Consider the following 22,227-nt stretch of genomic DNA (forward strand, 5'->3'; position numbering starts at 1 on the left):
TTAATTGTTTTACTGCACTTGGGTTGGCATGGGAAGCCATGTTATATAGAACAAAAATTGAACTTGAACTTTTATCAGATATCAATATGTATATGTTTGTAGAAAAATCGATTCGCAGAGATATTACTCAAGCTGTGTTAAGATATGCCAAAGCAAATAATCCTTATGTACATGATTTTGATGCGGAAAAAGAAAAATCTTATTTACTGTATATTGACATGAACAATCTGTACGGACTATCAATGATTGACTATTTACCATATGGTGGTTTTCGGTAGGAGGATAAAATTGACAATTGGCAAGATAAAAATAAAATTATGAATTGGCCCACGGATAGTGAATGGTTTTTTTTTTCTAGAAGTGGACTTAGAGTATCCAAATTATTTACACGAATACCATTCTGATTTTCCGTGTGCTCCCAGTAATGAAGTTCCACCAAATGGTAAATACTCAAAATTACTATTGACACTTAAATCGAAATCGAATTATATCTTAGATTATAGAGTATTACAATTTTATCTAAAACAAGGTTTAATATTGGTAAAAGTACATAAAATATTATGGTTTCGTCAATCTAAATGGCTTGCATCTTATATACAAGAAAATACTCAACGCCGTGCAAATGCTACAATTGAATTTGAAAAAGATTTCTATAAGTTATTAAATAATTCTGTATACGGAAAGACAATGGAGAATGTACGAAAACGAATTGATATAAAATTAATTAACAATGAAAAAAGTGTAAAAAATTAGTAGCGCAAAATCAGTTTCAAAATTGGGTAAAATTGGGGGATAATTTGGCATTGTTTCATATGGTAAAAAAATCTGTAACCCTTAATAAACCAATTTACGTAGGAGCGACAGTTTTAGAATTATCAAAATTAGCAAAATATAACTTCCATTATAATATAATGAAACCTCGATATGGAGATAGAATTGCGTATATGGATACTGACTCTTTCATTTACTATATTAAAACTAACAATATTTATAACGATATAAAAAATATGAACGAATATTTTGATACCTCAAATTATCCTGAAAATAATTCTTTATATAGCACAAAAAATAAACACGTTTTGGGTAAAATGAAAGACGAATTAGGTGGAGTTCCCATTATTGAATATGTTGGGTTACGAGCAAAAACTTACGCAATTCGCACTAAATCTGATAAAAAAATAAAAAAAATTAAGGGTATAAGACAAAATGTAACTAGTATGATCTCGATCGAAGATTTTAAGAATTGTTTATACAATAATCGAACTACTGTATTAGAAAGACACAAACACAGTTGCAATCTAAAGAACATGAAATCTTTACAGTATCTGTTAATAAAATTGCTTTAGATTCTCATGATGACAAGCGATGTATTCTTAATTGTAACATTCATACATTGCCATGGGTACATTATCAGTTACCATTGAAATATTGTAATAAGTGTAAAATGTAAAATAATTCTTTTTTTAAAGAAAGTTTTTCAATCGAAAACAGCATAATGATAATCAATGTAAAATATGTAAATAATATTTTAGGAGAAATATGTAGAAATGATGTCACAATCAGTTCGAGAACAAATAGTTGCAGAATTACATAAAAGTGCAAGACGAAACTATCCTCGAATACCCGTTATAACGAAAGGTATTCATGATTTATGGCAAGCTGATTTAGTTGAAATGAATAGTGGAAAATTGAAAGGTCTAGCAAAAATTAATCGAAATTACAAATATTTATTAACTGTGATAGATACATTCTCTAAATATGCTTGGGCTATTCCTGTGAAAAATAAAACTGGGAAAGAAATTACACAAGCATTTATAACAGTACTGAGAAAAACAAACAAAAGCCCTAAATTTTTACAAACTGACAGAGGTCGAGAATTTTATAATTCAGAGTTTCAGAAGGCGATGAACCAAAATAACATTAAACATTATTCCACGTACAGTGATATGAAAGCAAGTATTATTGAAAGATTTAATAGATCATTACGTAATTTAATGTGGAGACAATTTACACTGCAGGGAAATTATAAATGGATTGGCATTCTGCCGGAATTACTACATAAATATAATAATACTATTCATTCCACTATTAAACTGAAACCTATCGACGCTATTAAAAAAGAAAATGAAAAACATCTATTGACAAACATCTATTGCAAAAAGTTTTCTGTGATAAAAAGAAAAAGTAAATTTAAGATAGGTGAATATGTAAGAATTAGTAAACTTAAGCGTCCTGGTTTTGATAGAGGTTTTACACGCAATTGGAGTACAGAAATTTTTCGAATTGCTAAAGTTTTCTTCACTAATCCTCCGACATATCACTTAGTACTCAAATAATAAATCTATTGAAGGAAGATTTTACGGACACGAATTACAATTAACGAAATTTCCAAAAACATATTTAATTGAAAAAGTGTTGCGAAAGAAAAATAATAAGGCCTATGTGAAATGGTTAGGTCTGCCAAAAAGTGAAAATTCTTGGATTGATTTAAAACATGCTATATTGTAAAAAAAAAGAAAAATCAAGAATTTATAGGTGAAGCATGTCGTCACAAGTATTTTAGATTCTAGCAATATATCTGTAATAGAGATGGAATGGAAAATTCCTTTTACATGTGTGGTAGCAGGTCCTACAGGTTGTGGAAAATCATATTTTGTTAAAACATTTCTTGACCATTATAGTAAGTTATTTAAAAATATTGTATGGTGTTATGGTGAATGGCAGCCGTTGTATGACACTCTTTCAGACTGCACGTTTAAAGAAGGTTTACCTCAAAATAATGAATTTCAAGCACACGAAGGTCCACATGTTGTCATTATTGATGATTTAATGCGTGAGTGTGACCATCGGATTGTAGATATTTTTACTAAGGGTAGCCATCATAGAAATATAAGTGTAATATTTATAACACAGAATATTTTCCATCAACAAAAAGGAATGCGGGATATTTCGTTAAATTGTCATTATGTTGTTTGTTTTAAAAATCCTAGAGACCAAGCTCAAATTAATTATCTCGCACGACAATTGTATCCAGGTAATACAAAATTTATTCAAGAAGCATATCAAGATGCAACTCGAATTGCACATGATTATTTACTCTTTGATTTAAAACAAAATACTCCTGATGAGTAGCGAGTTCGAACAAATATCTTTCCAACAGATTCTTTTAATTATGTTTATGTACCTGTAAAAAAATAATTGTAATATGGTTTATATTCTAACAACTATTTGTGCTTTAATAGCCGTAAAAAATGATTAGTAAGGAAAATGCACATTTGTTAAAACTTTTAGCAAAGTCAAAACGCACGTAAGGCAATTTTACAAAATGCAGATCCTGATTTAATTCGCTCTATTTGTGAATGTTCCTATAACGTATTACAGGGAAATGTTCCATTAAATAAAACAGAGATAAATAAGCTAAAAAAATATAAAAAGGAACTGAGATATTTGGTGAAAAAAGGTCCGTCATTAAAACAAAAGAAAAAACGAATAATTATACAAAAAGGTGGTTTTCTTACTGCATTGCTTGCACCTATTATTGGAGGTATACTATCTAGTTTAATTAAATAATTATGCAAAACGCACAAAAACTTATTTTAATCTCACCAGAAAAATTACATCATTATCAAACGATATCTAATCTTGATGATGAAATGAAAGAAATTTTAAATAATAAAAGTTTAAATGCAGAAGAAAAATGGACAAAATATAGACAAGTCTTACAAAAATATTTAAATATAATTCAAAAACCGGCAGCAGTTACAACAACAGCAACTACTACTACTACTACTACTACTACTACGGAGGAAGAAGAAGAAGAGGATGAGGAGGAGGATGAAATAATATCTACTCTCCCTGAAATTTGTAAACGTAAAGCAAGACCTTTATTACGTAAATTGAAACAAAATCCAAATATTCAATGGGACGATAATGGAAATGTGAATATTAATAATAAATTAATTCCAGGTGCAAATATAGTGGATTTTATATCCGATTTTGTTAGATGTCGTAAGAAAAATATTTCAGTTGCTGGCTGGAAACCCTTTGCTACATTATTAGCAAAAGCCAATATACCCTTAGAGTACATTGGTAATCCTCAACAAATAGATTATATTAGAAAACTAACAGAAGACGAAGAGGACAAAGAGGATGGTCCTCCACCCCGTAAACGCAAATGGTGTACTTATAAGCAATAATAATAATATTCTATTGTAATCTATTGATATTTTTAAGTATATAGAAAGAAAGAAAGATGAATGAGCCCTACCTTAATTATTACATACATCAAGCAGGAGGTAATTATAATGTGTATAGAGGTACAGCATATCAAGAAGGTTATGGCATTGGCAGTTTTCTAGGAGGTTTATTTCGTACTGTATTTCCTTTATTAAAACAAGGTGCAAAAACTGTTGGTAAAGAATTGATACGTACAGGAATTAATGTAGCAGGAGATGTACTAGATAATAATAGACCTATTGAAGAGTCTTTGCATGATCGATGGCAAGAAGCTAAAACAAATTAAAAAATAAAGCTCAAAATAAATTAAATCAGGTGTTGGAAGGATCTGGAAGAAGAAAAAGAAAGAAAGTTCATTTTAATGGTGGTGGTGTGAAACGGATAAAAAGATCCAAAGATATTTTTGATTAATTATGGAGCAAAGTGATAGTTTTTATCTCACACTTCCTAGCAATACTTCTATGGAATATTTTCCTCAAAATACTCTTGCTTGTTATACTACTAAATTATATCAACCTATTGTACTGGAGAAGGGAGTGTGGGAAACAGCTGTTGTTGAAGTACATTATACAAGTTCATTTCAGAATGTTTCCAAATATACAAATAATATTTATTATCGCCTCATGAATACAAAAAACTGGAACATAACTCAAATCTTACCAGGACACTATTATAATGTTGATGATATTCTATCTCAAATTAATCATAAAAGTGTTATATTAAATTTACAATTAAAAGTCAAAGCATCAGTGAAACGAATTGAGGTTAATAGAGTAATAAAAGATCAAGAGAAGCATATACAAGTACGCCTATCTCCTGAACTAGCCAGAATACTAGGCTTTGATCATATTCAACAAGAAGATATTGCAGTTGTTCATCATGCTCGTTATCCACCTGATTTACAAAAAGCGCTACCTACACTTATGTATATTTACAGTGATATTGTAGAACCACAAATGGTGGGTGACACCATAGCTCCATTGTTACGTATTATAAATACAAATATTACAGAGCATGGTATTAATAATGTACATATTTTTGACAATCCTCATTATGTCACCGTGCAACGTAAACAATTTGATCAAATTATTATTGATTTAAGAGATAATACAGGTAATCCACTTCCTTTCCAATATGGCAGTGTATGTGTAAAATTACATTTTCGTAGACGTAATATGATATTGTAAATTTTACCATGTGTGAATATTAATAGTAAGAAAGGAGAAAAATGCAGTGTGAGTGTATGAAATCAGAATTAGATTTATTTGCTGGTTTACCCACTCAAACCAGTATTATAGGTAATAAAATAGTTCCATATAAGCCTGTGGCTTCGATAACTGATAATGCACCAATAGAATTTGTAGTCCCCGGTCATGGGGATGACTATATTGACTTACCGAACACAATGTTATATGTTAAAGGTAAAATTACTAAATCAGATGGTTCTAATTTAACTTCTGCCGATAAGAAAATCGGCCCTGTAAATGATTTTCTCAATGCAATGTTCAGTGAAGTGCAATTATATTTAAATAATCAACTTATTTCCTACTCTTCACATACATATCCATATCGATCGTATATTGAAAAACTACTAAATTATAATGCTGAAGCTAAAACAACGCATCTTCAAACATCAATGTGGTTTAAAGATACTGCAGGTCATATGAACAGTGTGGCCGATGCTAATGTAGGATTTAAACAACGTTTTCTTCTCACTGCTTTAAGTCAGTCATTTGAATTATTGGGTTATATTCATGCTGATATTTTCAATCAGGAGAAATTTTTACTGAATGGTGTACAATTGCGTATTAAACTAATTCCAGCTAAACCTACATTTTGTCTAATGGGTGACGCAGATGCTGATGGAAAAGTTGTAATTACAGATGCAACATTGCTTGTGAAAAAGGTTGATGTATCACCAGCAGTTAAAATAGCACAAAATAAAGTATTACAAAATCCTAAATTTAGAATAAAATATCCTATAACAAAAGTGCAGGTGAAGACAGAAACTCTGCCACAAGGAATTATGGATAGTACACTTCCAGAGCTGTTTTCAGGCCTAGTGCCTAAACGTATTATTATTGGTTTCGTTACTAATACTGCTTTCAATGGTACTTATCAAACAAATCCATTCAATTTTCAACATTTTAGTATGTCATTTTTTACACTGTATGTTGATGGAACTCCAATGCCCTTCAAACCTTTACAACCAGATTTTGATAATAAGCTATATGTACAAGCATATTCTACGTTATTTACAGGTTCAGGTATTTATTATTCTAATCAAGGTAATAATATTTCACTCGCTGAATATCCTAATGGTTATACTCTACTGGTGTTTGATTTAACTCCTGATTCAAGCGCAAGTGCTGCATTTCATACTAGTCCACAACGGCAAGGAAGTGTACGTTTAGAGGTTCACTTTAAAGAAGCACTGCCATCTCCTGTAACAACAATTATTTATGGTGAATTCTCTTCAGAATTAGAAATTGATTTCCAGAGAAAAATATATATTAATTAAAGAAAAAAATGTTAAATACAATTGAGCTTTATGAAGCATTACAACAAAATTTGCCTAAAGATCATTTTATTGGTGTATATGCTGCTGATGAGTTACCTTTGTTTATTCATACATTTCCAGCCGCCATAATTATAAATACTGATTCTAGTGATAAGCCTGGTGAGCATTGGGTTGCTGTTTATATATCTAATATGTGTGTGGGAGAGTATTTCGATAGCTATGGTATATGTATGGTATATACAACATCATATAAGGTTTTTAAAACGAAACTGTCTGTATTATACATGGAATAATAGACGTATTCAAGGTGATTTATCTCAATTTTGTGGACATTACTGTTTTCTATATCTAGCATGTCGTGCATCTGGGTATTCACTGCACGATTTTTTAAACAAATTCTCACTTACTACTATTGATGCTAATGATATTATGCTTTATTCATTTGTGAGAGTATGATGATGTTATTTCTTTAAACTCCGCCATTGCCGGTCCCAAGCCCTGGATGAGAAAGGAGGAGGGTTGGGGGTGTTGCTACCCCCGTAAAAGAAAATAAGCCATACTCTTTTACTAGCCCTGCTATGGTAAAATATGCTTATGAAAGGTAACGAGTAAACCCCTATTCTCTGCTATGTTCATTATGTTCAAATAGGGGTGGAATACACCCCCGTAGTCTTATGTAATTTCTGCTATGTTAAAATAAGTGTTGGAAAATAAGCCATGCTCTTTTATTAGCTCTGCTATGTTCAATTAAGGGTAGAATCCAAAACGAGTACACCCCTATTCTCTGCTATGTTAAAATAAGGGTTGGAAAATATACCATACTCTAAATAAGGGTGGAACAAGTCTTATGTATCTGCTGTGTGTTCATAATCTCAGTGTAATTTCTGCTATGTTAAAATAAGGGTTGGAAAAGGGAACGAGTTCACCTCTTAAAAAGTGGTCATAAAAGAGAATGAATACACCCTTGTGTGTTACGTATTCTTATGTATTATCTGTTCTGCTGTATGTTCATAGTCTCAGTGTAATTTCTGCTATGTTAAAATAGGGGTTGGAAAAGGGAACGAGTTCACCCCTTAAAAAGTTATCATAAAAGAGAATGAATACACCCTTGTGTTACGTATTCTTATGTATTATCTGTTCTGCTGTATGTTCATAGTCTCAGTGTAATTTCTGCTATGTTCAAATAGGGGTTGAAAAATATGCTCATAAAAGGGAACGAGATCACCCCCTAAAATGTGCTCGTAAAAGAGAACGAATACACCCCCTTAAAAGTGCTCATAAAAGGGAACAAATTCACCCCTAAAATGGAGGTCGTAAAAGACCGTGGGCTCACGGTGTAAGGTGGTCAATTTCCCAGGGGCTTGTGAGTTGTCCTAGGTTGTTCTCATATGTTCCAGATCGATCCATTTTCTACTACTCCGGAACAGTTCAATATCTCGCGAAGTATAAAGATTAGCAAAACAAAAATAACACGTGTTAAATAGTTTTGAAAAAGCTATCCAATGATACCAAACACCCTAAGCCTTGTAGACCTTTCCGTCCCGCATTTACAAAATAGTACATTAAATTTTGATGCTGAATGTTCCCCACCACTTTTGGGCGTTCGCACATTTGGATTCTCCAGAAAAAAGTGACACTGATTTGACCCAAAATTGAAAACAGTGCCTTCACGAATCTCACTTGAATCACACACACATATAAAAGAAACCCACAACTTTATGAAACTGTGCCATCTCAATATTGTACTCTGTGGCCATGCGGTTAGCGACTGTGGAAACAGAGGTCGTAAGTTCGATTCCCGCTCAGAGTAACATTTTATGTGAATTTTTACACCCAAATAATGAATTCATACATTTTAACTTCGATAAAAAATAATGTATTTGTCCATATTTATTAATTTGTAAGAAAATACAAATGACGACAAAAGTGGTTTATTTTTGTTGTAAGTAACTCCATTACTAAGAACTACTTCATAAAGCTAGTGTGCAAAACAATTATCGAAATTTGTATTCTATGTAACTTTAAAAAAGTATTAATTGAAGTTAAAACATATGGAATTTATTTGGGGAAATAAAAGAAAAGAACGGGGATCGAACTCAGAATCTCCGACTCCATAATCTAGTTCGCTAATCGTACGGCCACAGAGCACGGGACTGACACTACGCATTTTTGTAACGTTTTGCTGAACCACCTTTTATTGTGTGTCGATTCAAGCGCCATCTGCGAAGACACTGTTTTCAATTTTGGGTCAAATCACTGTCGCTTTTTCCGGAGAATCCAAATATGCAATAAGAAATAGGGGTTCCCATTTAAAATTTTAAAGTTATCCCCCTACCCCCGAAGGGGGTGAGATAGGGGTTGCGTTTGGTATCATTGGATAGCTTTTCCAAAACTATTTAACATGTGTTATTTTGGTTTTGCTGATCTTTATACTTCGCGAGATATTGGACCGTTCTGGGACTTTTTCCGCACCCTGTATACGTATACGAATAGATAGATATTCTCGTTTTTAATGAGTTTTATAAAAGTATTTTTTTTTTTAAAAAAAAAGAAGGTTTTTTACGGTTATTTTATTTTATTTATTTATTTTACTCTTCGGATCAAAAGATCCAATATACAGTATTTCAATCAATTTATTTTCTTGTAGACCCTATATCTGAGAACTACATACAGTGTAGCCAAACCCAAACTATCACTTAACTCAGTATGATGTTCTTATTCTCTAGAAAATTCGAAAACTCGATTTAGGGGTCGTCAAAAATTATGTGGTCCCTGATTCAAAAACTAATTATTGGCCAAGATCGCAATCTTTTGATCCATTTTCGGTTTTCCTAATTTTCTTGTTGTCATTAGATATTTTCAGATTCAATCAATTCGTGGTTGAACCTTTGGAGAAAGAATTTGTAGTAGGTACCTGATTACATAATTATATTAATTTTAAAATTCTGGTTATCTGTTTTACGATCTTAATGATTCTATTTAAAAAATTCTTTTTTTAATTTGCATTATGGAAGGCAATAATTCTTACCTTTAGTGTTAGTGGAGCCACATAAATGTTCCGATCCAGCAGTAAAGTACTCTGCCATCTATTGAAATAACTCTTAATAAACTTATTTGGTAAATCTCTTTTGAGTCCTCAAACTTGTCGATATGAAATTGACAGAACACTTAGCCGTCTGCAACCTGCCAACATTAGCTGAAGCTTTGGGCTTTATAAGCACCAGGTGTTCGATAATTGTTTCAAATTAACTCATTTTACACTAAAACAGTGAGGTAGCTTTAAAGTTAGGCGAAAAAAATTGAATCATTATCAGGTTGACGTACAAAAGTTTCATTATATAGAAGGTGCTTGAAATTTAAGTTACAAGATTTAAATTTAACTAATATACAAACACAAAAAACTAATAAAATAATTGTAATAAAAAGTTACAATTGTAATAAAAATAATTGTGATAAGAGTTTGTTTATTTATTAAATTGTTGTGCAAAATTGAAGCAGGAAATAATAATAATCTAAGAAAGATAATCTTATGTAAATGTGAAAGGAAAATAAGAGAATATTTCTTTCAAAACAACATGCACAGTAAGTTTATTAAAACAACACAAAATCAATAAATAAAGTCTCGTATGTATTAAAATGCTAGGTTTATGTTTGTGATCAAGAAAAATTTATATGTTTGTGACCAATCTTTTCGACAATTAGTTCTCGGGAACCATAGGCTGTTCTAATTGAATCATTTTAGAAATGGCCGTTATTTTTTTATTACATTTCTAGGGGAATACTGGAAGTATTGGAATTTAAAAAGTAAAGCATCATATTCTACGAGTTATACATTCCAACACCGCACATTGTATACGGGATTAGTATATCTCTCCGGCGTTTGTTTCATGGCCAAATTATAATGAAAAACGAAGGATAACCATTTCTCCAGTCTAAGAATCTATTGTTTAGAGTGTTTTGCCCATTGAATACCGTAAATATCACTGACATTATAATTAATTGTGTATGTGATGTAATGTATTTGCTTATTACATATTGCATAGAAGAAAGAAAACACTGATCATACATGAATTAGAAACTCCAACTGAAAGTAAGCTCAAATCTTGCAAACGGTGCGAGATATTGAAAAATTAATCCAAAAAAATCTCCCCTTTATTGTACCCTTGCCGATTTTTTCAAGACATCTTTCACTTGTATCTGTAAAAGGACATGTGCATATGTTGTGAGAAATGTCAAGGAGATTCATGCTCATATGTGAATGATGCGCTGTATAGAGAGCACAGGTTCAGCTAGTAAACTATTATGATAATAAACCATTGACCCCTCTCGGTTCCCATCTCTGTAACTTCTCGTGTTTTGTCCCTTTACTCTGTTTCACTTTGTAATATACTATTCTTTTTCTTAATTTCTGTTTTTAATAACACCTAAAAATGTTACTGTTTTGTAAAAAGTACATCAGGAGCTTTATTTTTCAAATATATTTCCTATGGTATTTTTTCCTTTGTGGTTATTCAATCAACAGGTGCATCAATTAGAAGAAAAAAGAAGGTATATCAGATTTTCACTTATATTCAATCATCAGTTTCCGTCTTTCAACTGACTGTTCTTAAAAACTCAATCATAATCGGCCTTCGTTTGATTTTTCTTTAAAAATTCAATCATAATGGTCCTTCATTTGATTTTTCCTCCAAAATTCAATCACAATTGTCCTTCATTTCCATTTTCTTTAACAGTTCAAACATAATCGTAACTTCATTTGATTTTCCTTAAAAAATTTAAGCATAATCGTCCTTGATTTGATTTTTCTTTAAAAATTCAATCATAATGATCCTTTATTTGATTTTTCTCTTTCAAAATCAATCATAAAAGTTGTTCATTTAATTTTTCTTTAAAAATATGAATCATAGTCTTTCAATTGAGTTGTCTTTAAAGGTATCAATCATAAGAATAGTTTGTATCGTATTCGAACGATGAAATTCATCTGTCTTAGCCAACATTCACATGGTGGTAGACTTTGACGAGAATAGTAAATAATGTATGAGCGTTCCTGTTCACGATACCTCTTGAGGACACGCTACACAAAACCAATAGATGACGTCACACAGCTTTATGGCAGCGACGAGCACCTACCATCTCACACAGCTTGGCAACTCTGATCCAATTCACATCCGGAACTCCGAAGAGAAGTAATATAAGGCCCTGCGAACCATGCATTTTTGTTACTTTTACATAGATTTTATCCCGGTGAAGTCACCTCAGCAGCTTTAAGAACAACATTGCGTGTAGTGAAGCGACATTGTAAAGACGGACATCTTGTACATGGCCTAAGAAGAAATAAGCTTCATCACTACAGTTTCCTGGACGAAGCTAACTAGTACTAAGTGATACGAGAAAAGTGGACGAACAATTATTTCATCTTTGAGAGCTGGATAGGTAGACTTTTTTATAATTTCATTTTCATAAAGCATATAGTTTGCCATATCCTCCATATTTTTATTTTATTTAAAATTCGCCTTCATCAAATATCAGCTTTCAGTAAACATACACTTTTCTAATTGCTTGAGATAGATAAATTATTAAATTCATCTGTTTGCATTATATATCCAACTTATCTCATAATAAATAGTGTTAATTAAAATTAACCCACTTGTTTATCCACTTGCTATACCTTTGTGTTCACAAGATTTTGCGCAGACCTGTTGTATGCTTGCCAAGGTCGGCAATAAGCTTGCTTATTGTGAGTATTTGTGTCTCTCCGATTCCTTTAATTGAGAAAACGTAACTTTTCCTCTCAATTAACTGAATCAACTACCACAAATTAAAAGATTATGAGACTCTCAGGCTACTTACGACGGGTGATAGACTTTGATAAGAATAGTAACTCCTGCCAAATTTGGAAATTTGGAGATTTGACTCAGTGAAAGTAGCCACTTCACTAAAAGGTTATCGTTGAAACTCGTCTGATCTTGGCAGAACTGAGTTAAGTTGTAGACCTTGAGAACTTAATATAAACATACAATTTTTATTGTTGACACCAATTCAATGAATCAGTAGGATATAGAACATACGCAATGTACAGAGACGAGAAACAAATGATTGAAATACATATTGTACATGATTTAGTCGTAAGTCTTGCAACACTTCCACAATCCAATCACCAGGCGCGAAGGTCAAACTAGCCCAAGAGGTAATATGGCAAGCGGACTATTTAACACGAAAGTCTCCACTCCGTCAGTATCTTCAGTCAGTTGCTAGTAGCAGTGACGATGAGTGCTCAACAGCGTCTGATACGTGAACTGTTCACTTTATGATTTAGAAATGAGACATAACGCTGCGGCAGCAACGCAAAACATCTCTAATGAGAAAAGGAAAGGTACAGTGAACCACATCACAGCAATTCGTTGGTTCCAGAAATTTCCTGCAAGTTGTAAAAATGTCAAAGATGAACCAAGGTGCGGGCCGTCCCATGGTAACAGATTCTGAGGTCATACAACACGCCCTTGAGAAAGATGCACCCATTATCACATGACGATTGTCAAATCAACTCGGCATGTCCCCGTCTATTGTAGTGAGCCACCTTCACGAACTCGGAAAACTATAAGGAGCTGCCGTATAGTGCTACGTGAGCTGACCCCAGCTGCAAAATCCGCGTGATGTGCGTTTCCTTAAACGGATTGTCACATGCGACAAAAAGTGAGTGATTTTCCAAAACCTGAATGTGCAAAAATATTGGTTAAACAAGGGATAACTTCTAGAACCGGCCATAACGCCATGTTCTGTGTGTGGCGGAATTTCGAGAGGTAATTCACTTCGAGTTCGTTTCTAACGGACATATCATCACTGTCGTCCTTTATTCCGAACATGTATGCTGCACTACGCCAAAAACCTTGAACCGAAAGCATACCCTGCTGCAACAGGATAATACAAAAACACACTCGGCTCGAAAAACGCAATAAAAAATTCTGGAAGTTTATTTCATCCAACTGATGCCTCATTCAAGATATAGTTCTGACCTTGCTTCTGCGGATTACTATCTATTTCGGTCCATGGTTTACATCCTGAAATCACGATGCTTCAGCAACCTTCGGTAGTTGGAGACAGCAATGAGTTCAAACACGATGAAGAGCGTTTATCCATGTTTAAAGATACACAATACACGGTATATACTCTACTAATAAATATAGTTTGAATGTCGTTATATGATGTATCACATCTTTCGTAGATCTCTCTTGACGAGGAAAAATTGTGATAAATTCTATATCAAATTAAGAAAAAACAGAGCATAAAGTACACAAATTTACAACACGTAGCCCCGAGTAGTGTAGTCGCTAATGCTGTCGTCTTTGCTGCCGGATTCGATTCCCAATGGCGATACTTGGTCAAAAAAATGTAAGTTTTTGCAGGCCAGCCATTCTGAGTGGGGTTTTCCAGGGGTTTTCTCACTCACATCAGGCAAATGCCGGGATGGTATCTAACAGACAGGTCCCAGGCTGCTTCTTTCCTTCCCTTTTCTCATATAGTATAATCGCCGAGGAACGTCATCCGTCATACGGGCTAACATGGCCATAGATAAATAATGAACAAAAATCTAATTCGGAATCCTAATCCCCTAATGTACAAATCGAGACGAGAAAAATTTCGAGATGAGACAAAATAAGATGAGACGAAACGAAAATTCCTTATTTCTAATCTCGTGCGCAACACTAATCTCCTCTAAAGTACCTGTTTCCTAGTACACAAAAGAATAAAAGCTTTTCACTTCTACCTATTGTTTAGTTACCATAGAAATTACACAATAGGACTGCATATTCTAGCGTAAAGAGCAATCAATGATTAAGTGTTTTATTGTTTTACTTTTACCACGTTGCTCAATAATAGGTTAAAAGCAGGGAACAGCTTTACATGTCAGTTCATACAATGTAATTTGTTTATCGTTTATTATATTTTTAGTTGCTAACATTTGTTAGTGCCAAATTGACATAAATGATGGGTATACTGCTATAGATTGTGAAGCACAGAAAGGTACAGAGAAGAAGAAAAATACCAAAAAAAGGACACGATGTAAAAGAGAGAGAAACAGTGACAACGTTATTTTGTCGTATCGGCCGGACTGAAGCTAGGCGCTTTGCTTTTCTGCTACAATTAATAATTCTACGGTGAGCACTTTGCCACATTTGGCGCGAAAGTGAGGCGCCGTCATCACACTACGAGTGAGTGTCCATGGCGCTTGAAGGGCGGAAGGGTTGTATGTGTGTGTGTGTATATATATGTCTACTCTACAGGGCACTGGTAATTGAATCATCCATGTTAACATCTCTTCCAACGGCTTTTACGAATATTTAATAGGTTTTTAATCAACCTCTCAGGACCGAATGGGTCGTCCCTTTTTTTTTCTAAGCCCATTCTCTTTGTATGTATATGTATATATGTACTTATATATATACGATATATGGACTGGTTCTGTTTCTGTCTACATTATATGTAGCTATGTGAATGTCTGAGAAATGGAGAGGGAGAAAATATAGAAGCAACATGTATGTATAGGGGTAGTAAAAGGGTTGTTTTGATGGACAGGGGTAAAGAACTTTTCTCTATTTTGCATTTACTGTGCCCAGAATATTTTTTAAAAGTTTTTTTTTTTTTTTTGAGATTTTTAAAGGGTTAGCTCCAGGACCATAGCAAACAACAAAGTTGTGAAGCAGCAAAATAATTTAACCAAATAAAATAAAATCTTTAGTTCAACATAATTTATTAATTTGTTCGTCAGCAGTCATGGTGTATAGTAGGAGGCACACAGTTTATAATGCAGGATTCGAACGACTGAATTATGTTCAATTCTCTCTTTCTAGGAATCCAAAACGGGGCCCCGTGCAGCAAAGTCATGCATTCCGCGTTATGCCTTGTAGGCTAAAAGAGACGGATTCTACATTCAAGTTAGTAGTGACGGAAGATTTAAAATAATGAGTGGAAGCTGTGAACACAAGAAAACTAAAGGACAATACGTTGTCCATCACAGGCTCATATGGCCTGGATTGAAAGAAAGACTATTCACACTCTTGCATTATGTCATCCTGACTCCTAACTTTCAACAGTACATAGGCATTGGCCAAAACTTATTTTGATGCCCACCAACTCCTTTCCGCAGGACTCTATACCATATTATTTATGCAGCTATTCGGTTAAAACAGACTTACCAACGTTGTTTATTTTCGAAAATTCCTCGATGATTCCTACGTAATTTAATGCGAGGAATCGAATATTGTTAAACAGCTTTTTTTACACCCATGAAATAGGGAAAAGTATTCCTGATATTTACTTTATATTATCCTTAATGCCCATTCAGGATAGAAGTTGTAGTTCACAACAGATACACGATGAAAAATGTTACTTGTATAAAACACAAGTGCGCTCTCCGTTTGGGCAGTAGTGCTTACACTTCCATGTTCCTTGATATTGACAAGAGTTGATGAGGTCGCCTTTATTATCAGGTCTCCCAGGTATCCGTTTCACAGAGATTGAGTAAGCTCGTAAGTCATATTTGAACTAGGATAAAACGGGAAAATAAATCCCAACTTCATCGAGGATCGAAAGCGGGTTGTCCTCTTAGTACTAAGCTATCATGGTTATAATTTTATGAAGGAGATACATGTAGTTTTGCAAAACATGGATATTTTAATGGCTTGTATAAACTAGCTACATATTGTATGCTACATAATCAATATACTCTAGTCAATATGTTTCTTTTAACCAAACAGTTACATATTAATGCATATTTATATAGTCAAGTATTTAAAATAGCTTATTTTAATACAAGAAATAAATAAGAAAAACTTTAATACTAATATGCAGATGATTGCTTTACCTGTACATATACTTCGAGGATAGATTTTATCCATATTAACCTATGGGTCCTGATTTCTGTTTTAAAATATTTTTAATCTTCACAAAATATGTTATATTTGAAAAAAATCCGATTAAACTGGGATGTGGACCTTTATTTGGGTTTTATCCAATGAGGGTCGAATCTACGAACACACACATAAACCCTAAATGTTAGCCACTCAGCGATGAAAAGATAAGCGGCCTACAATAATTTCCCAGTCAAATATGAAGTATATATATGTACCTGTATGTAGATGTAGATATAGATATATATATATATAGATATAGATATAAAGCAATTGAGAGACTATCAGATGGTACTAGTTACAAATTTTTAATTTCACACAATTTATTCCAGACAATCGGGACAAGATCGAAACTTGGCCCTCGAGACCGAGATCGAGACAAACATCTGTTGACCGAGACGAAACCCAGATCGAAATCGCTATTTGTTAACCAAGACTGTATACATCCTCGTCTAGGCTCGTCTTTTTACCATTTCTAAGAATAACCTCGCAAAATCTACCATCATGAAAGTTTGACCAAGATAGGATTAGTTTCATCCTCTGTGACTTCATCGACCTCATACCATATAGCCTACAGAACTTCTGTTTAGAAAGGAAAACAAACGAAGAAAAGGAATTGCAATACAGTACAAAAAAATCATTCTACTTTTTTTTTTTTTTTTTTTTTGAAAAATGTAATTGAAGTCTAATCTTCTCAGGATCTATTGTATAGGGTATACTCTGTTTTGATTTCCATTCATCGTTGGGAAGACATTGTTGCATCAGACCCCTTTTATAAGCACGAACTTCTTTTTAAAAAATAGAAAAAAGTAAAGGAATGAACTGAAGCCCAGTGTTAGGATCACAGATGATTAATACTGCAGAACAAGAATGAATTCTGGTCCAATATAAGCAGGTGTATGAGGAAAATACTATCTTCCTAAATAAACAGGTTGATGTAGAAACTATGTATATTATCCCTAAGTTTTACTTTTTAACATTTGAAGAAGCTATTTGCATTACTTTAAACTGTAGATTTTTTTTTTTAAGTTTAACGTTCAACGATTATGCACCGAGTTAAGGAAGACGGCGATGCTGAGATGAGTGATAAAAAGCTAAGCGTTCCGACACTGACCCTAACAGCACAAGATGTGCTAGGCATGTGCCATTTAGGTGGGCCAAACTTCATGGTTCGCATTCTTGCACCCCATCAAGAAACAATAGACGATTTGCTTGCTCATGGGGCTCTTATATACAATCGCAAACATAGAGTCGAACCCTCACGTTCAATGGCACCGCTTCCAGTTCGCTGCGAACGCTGCCAGGCCTACAATACCCACAGTACAGCTGAGTGGAAAAATGAGTTCAAATGTGGTTACTGTTTAGGACCAAACTCAACCAGACTATGCACAAATTTACATCAGCCAAAACAGGGTTCTACATGTCGTGACAGCCATCCTACTTACAGCTATATATATCGCTCTTATCTCACTCATCACACCAAGCACCTTTCATCTCCCACTACGGAAGACGATCTATATACCACTGCCGATACACTCACTCTTTACATACCTACTAGCAAAAATATTCCATATCAACCTCGATTGCCCCCACATTATCTGACCATGGTCTCTCGTTCTTGCCTACTTTATCGAGAGTACATTCGTACTAGAAATCCTGATACATTACGTCATCATCAACAACTACAAAGAACTGCGCATAACTACATCCAGGCCTATAAGCTTCGATGTTGGGTTAAAACTTGTAATAATCTGTCTACTACCAGCCATCCAACCAAATACTGGAAAAAGTTTAACGCTTTGTGCGGAAACTTTACAAAAACTCCATACCCCATTCTGATCGGCAACTCCGCCGCTCACACCGATACGGAGAAAGCCAATGCTTTATTTCGCAGATCATCTGCAAAATATTTTTACGCCGCCACCACCTGCAACTACACCCCATATTGCTGACACTCCACCATGTTTGCAACCTAATCACCTACATGAACTCACTATCGATCAACCTGTCACTGCACCAATCACTGTACAAGAGATCACTGACTATCAAGTATAAAAGAAACACAGCGCGTGGCCTTGACAACATCACCTATCGACAGATTAGGGAGTGTCCCCCTACATTACTCTTCCTCATCGCCAATCTCTTCACTTTCATACTACGTACAGGTTACTTCCCTCTGTCCTGGAAAACATATAAGACTCTCATGTTCCCAAAACCACACAAGCCTCCTCATGAGATCTCTTCTTACAGACCGATCCAACTCACAAGCACATTCAGCAAAATCCTCGAACGCATTCTCGTTAAACGTCTTCATATTTACCTCAATAGCAGAAACATCATTCCTCTCACTCAAGCAGGCTTCCGCCCTTCTTTCTCGATAAATGATCAACTCTTACGACTCACAAGCCTTATCACTACGCACTATAACAGAGTCAAACCATCATGTCTGGTCTTATTCAATCTCGAAAAAGCTTTCGATAAAATGTGGTACCTCGGGCTTATCTATAAACTGATCAGACTCCAGCTTCCTATTGCATACATACGGCTCATCTTTAACTTTCTCCCAGGACGTCTCACCTATGTAGCCATCAACGAACATTTGTCTCACCCCATCTTCTTACTGTCAGGAGTTCCACAAGATTCCTCACTTTCACCGCTATTACACATTCTGTTTGTTGTTGACATGCCACGCCTGTCAGATAAAGTCTATTCTTTCCAATATGCAGATGACACTGCATTTCTCGCTCTAGGAACATCTCTCCAGCACATCAACAACGTCTTACAAACAGCCATCACTGACTTCTGCCATTGGTGTCAACTTTGGAAACTTACGATCAATGCTACAAAAACACATGTCATAATCTTTATCCCGCCAAAGAAAATCACCAAAGTCCGCCGAAATCCCCGTTGCCTATCTCTCCATGTGGACGACGCTCCCTTGCGGGCTACTAAAACAGTTACCTACTTAGGCATCACATACGACAAACATCTTACCTGGACGCACCATCTTAAAGCAATCCAAACTAAGGCTTCTAATTGCCAGAATTTGCTTAAACGTCTCGCAGGGAGGACATGGGTCTACAATTACCCACAGTCTTAAACACTTATAAAGTCTTTCTCCGTCCTACATTAACATATATATGGTTTCACAACTTGGATTGCCGCATCAGAAAAATTCTATAACAAACTGCTTATTCTTGAACGCCACACCTTCCGCATAGCTTATCGCATCAAATTACCTAGCCCAACACAGGAACTCTATCAGCGCATTTCTTTACCTACCTTGCAGTACCACCTTGAAACTCTTCGACTGTCATACATACGCCACCGTTTTCAAACTTAACATCCATTACTTTTCGACACCATGCACTGCATAGCGCTACATCCCACACCCACCCGGTATTTTCACACTCCATTAGTTCTATGTTTACATCATTACACGCTTCCACCCCATGATGCCTCCCTCTTATTGCTTAACGATTACGTCACTCATGCTTATTTGCCACTCATTTTTCCATCATTTCCTGCACAGTAAATTCCTCATACTAACTTGGGTACATTACGTCTCTCACCATAGCCTAGAGTCCCCCTAGGCAAGAAGATAACTGCATATGTCTGCTAATATTTTCCTATGTCTTGTCCTGTGCTTGCACCTCATCTCATCACTCACTACCATTAATCATTATACTATAATACCATGAACAACAACTTTGTTTTCCTCATATTTATATTTCTCGTATTGTTTATATAATGTTTCTCATTTATTATTATTATTGTTATTCTTTTCATATTTTCTACTTTGATGTTCATAACATCTATATATGTTATACTCTTGTGTCTATATGTGTATTTATACCTTTAAACTTAATGTTAAGGACCGAAAAGATCCTTAAGTCTCTTACTGCCATGAATAAAGTATCCTAAATCACTTAGACCAACCACAAACCTCATACTCCTCTGTCTCTTAACATCACTTCCCTAAAAGAGGACGTAACCCTCTCATAGGTAGTTAAGTTAGCCTTTCGCTAGCAATGAAAAAAAAAAACTTCTACAACCCACCCATCCCCGGATGGAAATGGAATTTTTTTTAAAAAAAAGATGTTAAATCTTTGTATTTGAACCATGTATTTTAACCATGTAAAGGTTTCAGCGCTTAAGTGCCAGTACGTTGTTGCCAAAATTGAGAGTAGATGATTAAAGGCGGCATGAAGAGAATCTTTTGCGGGCAATCAGCCGTGGTTTGCGGTTGATCCGATTACATCTTGTACATGGAGAAATACGTGGGGGGATTTCAGCGGCTGGGTATTGGCTAAAGGCGGGGAGCAATGGGATTATAACGGATACCCCGCCGGCGGGACGAAGGCGTAATTAGTGTAATCGAGCAGGGATGGCGGCGTCCGCCAGCGGCCCGCCATTCACACGTCGATGGGCCTACGGCGGCCAGCTGGCAGAATGCTTATGGGGTATTTCTGAGTTGTAACAGGCAAGCAATTCCCTTAGATCTTGTTGCAATGGGCATGATCATTCATAACCAGCAAACCCCGAATACCTCCCAATTATAATGGGCAGGAGAACCAATTATAGAGAAAATAACTTTTTTTTTTAGCGAATTACTTATTTGTAATCTTGTATATAAACAGTATAACGTCTTTTATAATAAAAAAGATGAGGAAAAACCTGTGTACCGTTACTCTACCGAATATTACAGTATTCACAAATTCACGGATCAAATTACAAATTGATCCCGGGTTGGATTCGCGTTACGAGAGAGTCGAACATGTCACAGTTGTTAAGAACTCACTTTAAACTATAATTCACGCCCTATGCAAGCCTCACTTCTGACAAAGAACGTAAATACATAGACTACAAAGCAACCAATCCTTTATAGCAGTCTTAAGCAAATAAAATCCTTCAGACAAAAGTTAAATTCGACATACCTGGCGAGCACACGTAAATGAATGGTTAATGTTCATAGTTCACAATTGTAAGGCCCTGCTTTTAAATTCCTAGGCAGCTTATCCTAATTGGAGCTGCCTAGAATTTTCCTGGATCCCTCCAGGCAAATTGTATTAATGGGATACGTAGCGGTGGGCCTCATTATCATTAAGTATTCTGATTTTTAGGGAGATCCTGGGACTAATGAGTTTTTTTTTTCAATTTTAGATTTGGGCCTGGAAATGTTTCTTCCAATTTTGTCGATCTTCAACTTCCTCTTTTAACTCCCAATATTTTCTCCTATCTTTCAAATCATCGATCAGCTGTATCCTTCTTCTTCCTATTCCTCGCTTCCCTTCCATCTTTCCTTCTATGGTGGTGTGAAGAAGACAATTTCTTCGCAAGATGTGTCCAATCCAATTGGCCTTTCTACGAAGGATAGTGGCCAGAAGTGTCCTCTTCTCTCCTATCTGTTTTAAATAATAATAATAATAATAATAATAATAATAATAATAATAATAATAATAATAATAATAATAATAATAATAAGTGCAAATGAGACTTACCGAACATTGTTAGAGTCATCAAATCTAGGGTGCTCAGGTGGACAGGTCTGAATGGTACAAA

Source organism: Thermobia domestica, chromosome 15 (assembly GCF_964235325.1).
Source record: "Thermobia domestica chromosome 15, izTheDome1.hap1.1, whole genome shotgun sequence".
In the NCBI taxonomy this organism is placed as follows: domain Eukaryota; kingdom Metazoa; phylum Arthropoda; class Insecta; order Zygentoma; family Lepismatidae; genus Thermobia; species Thermobia domestica.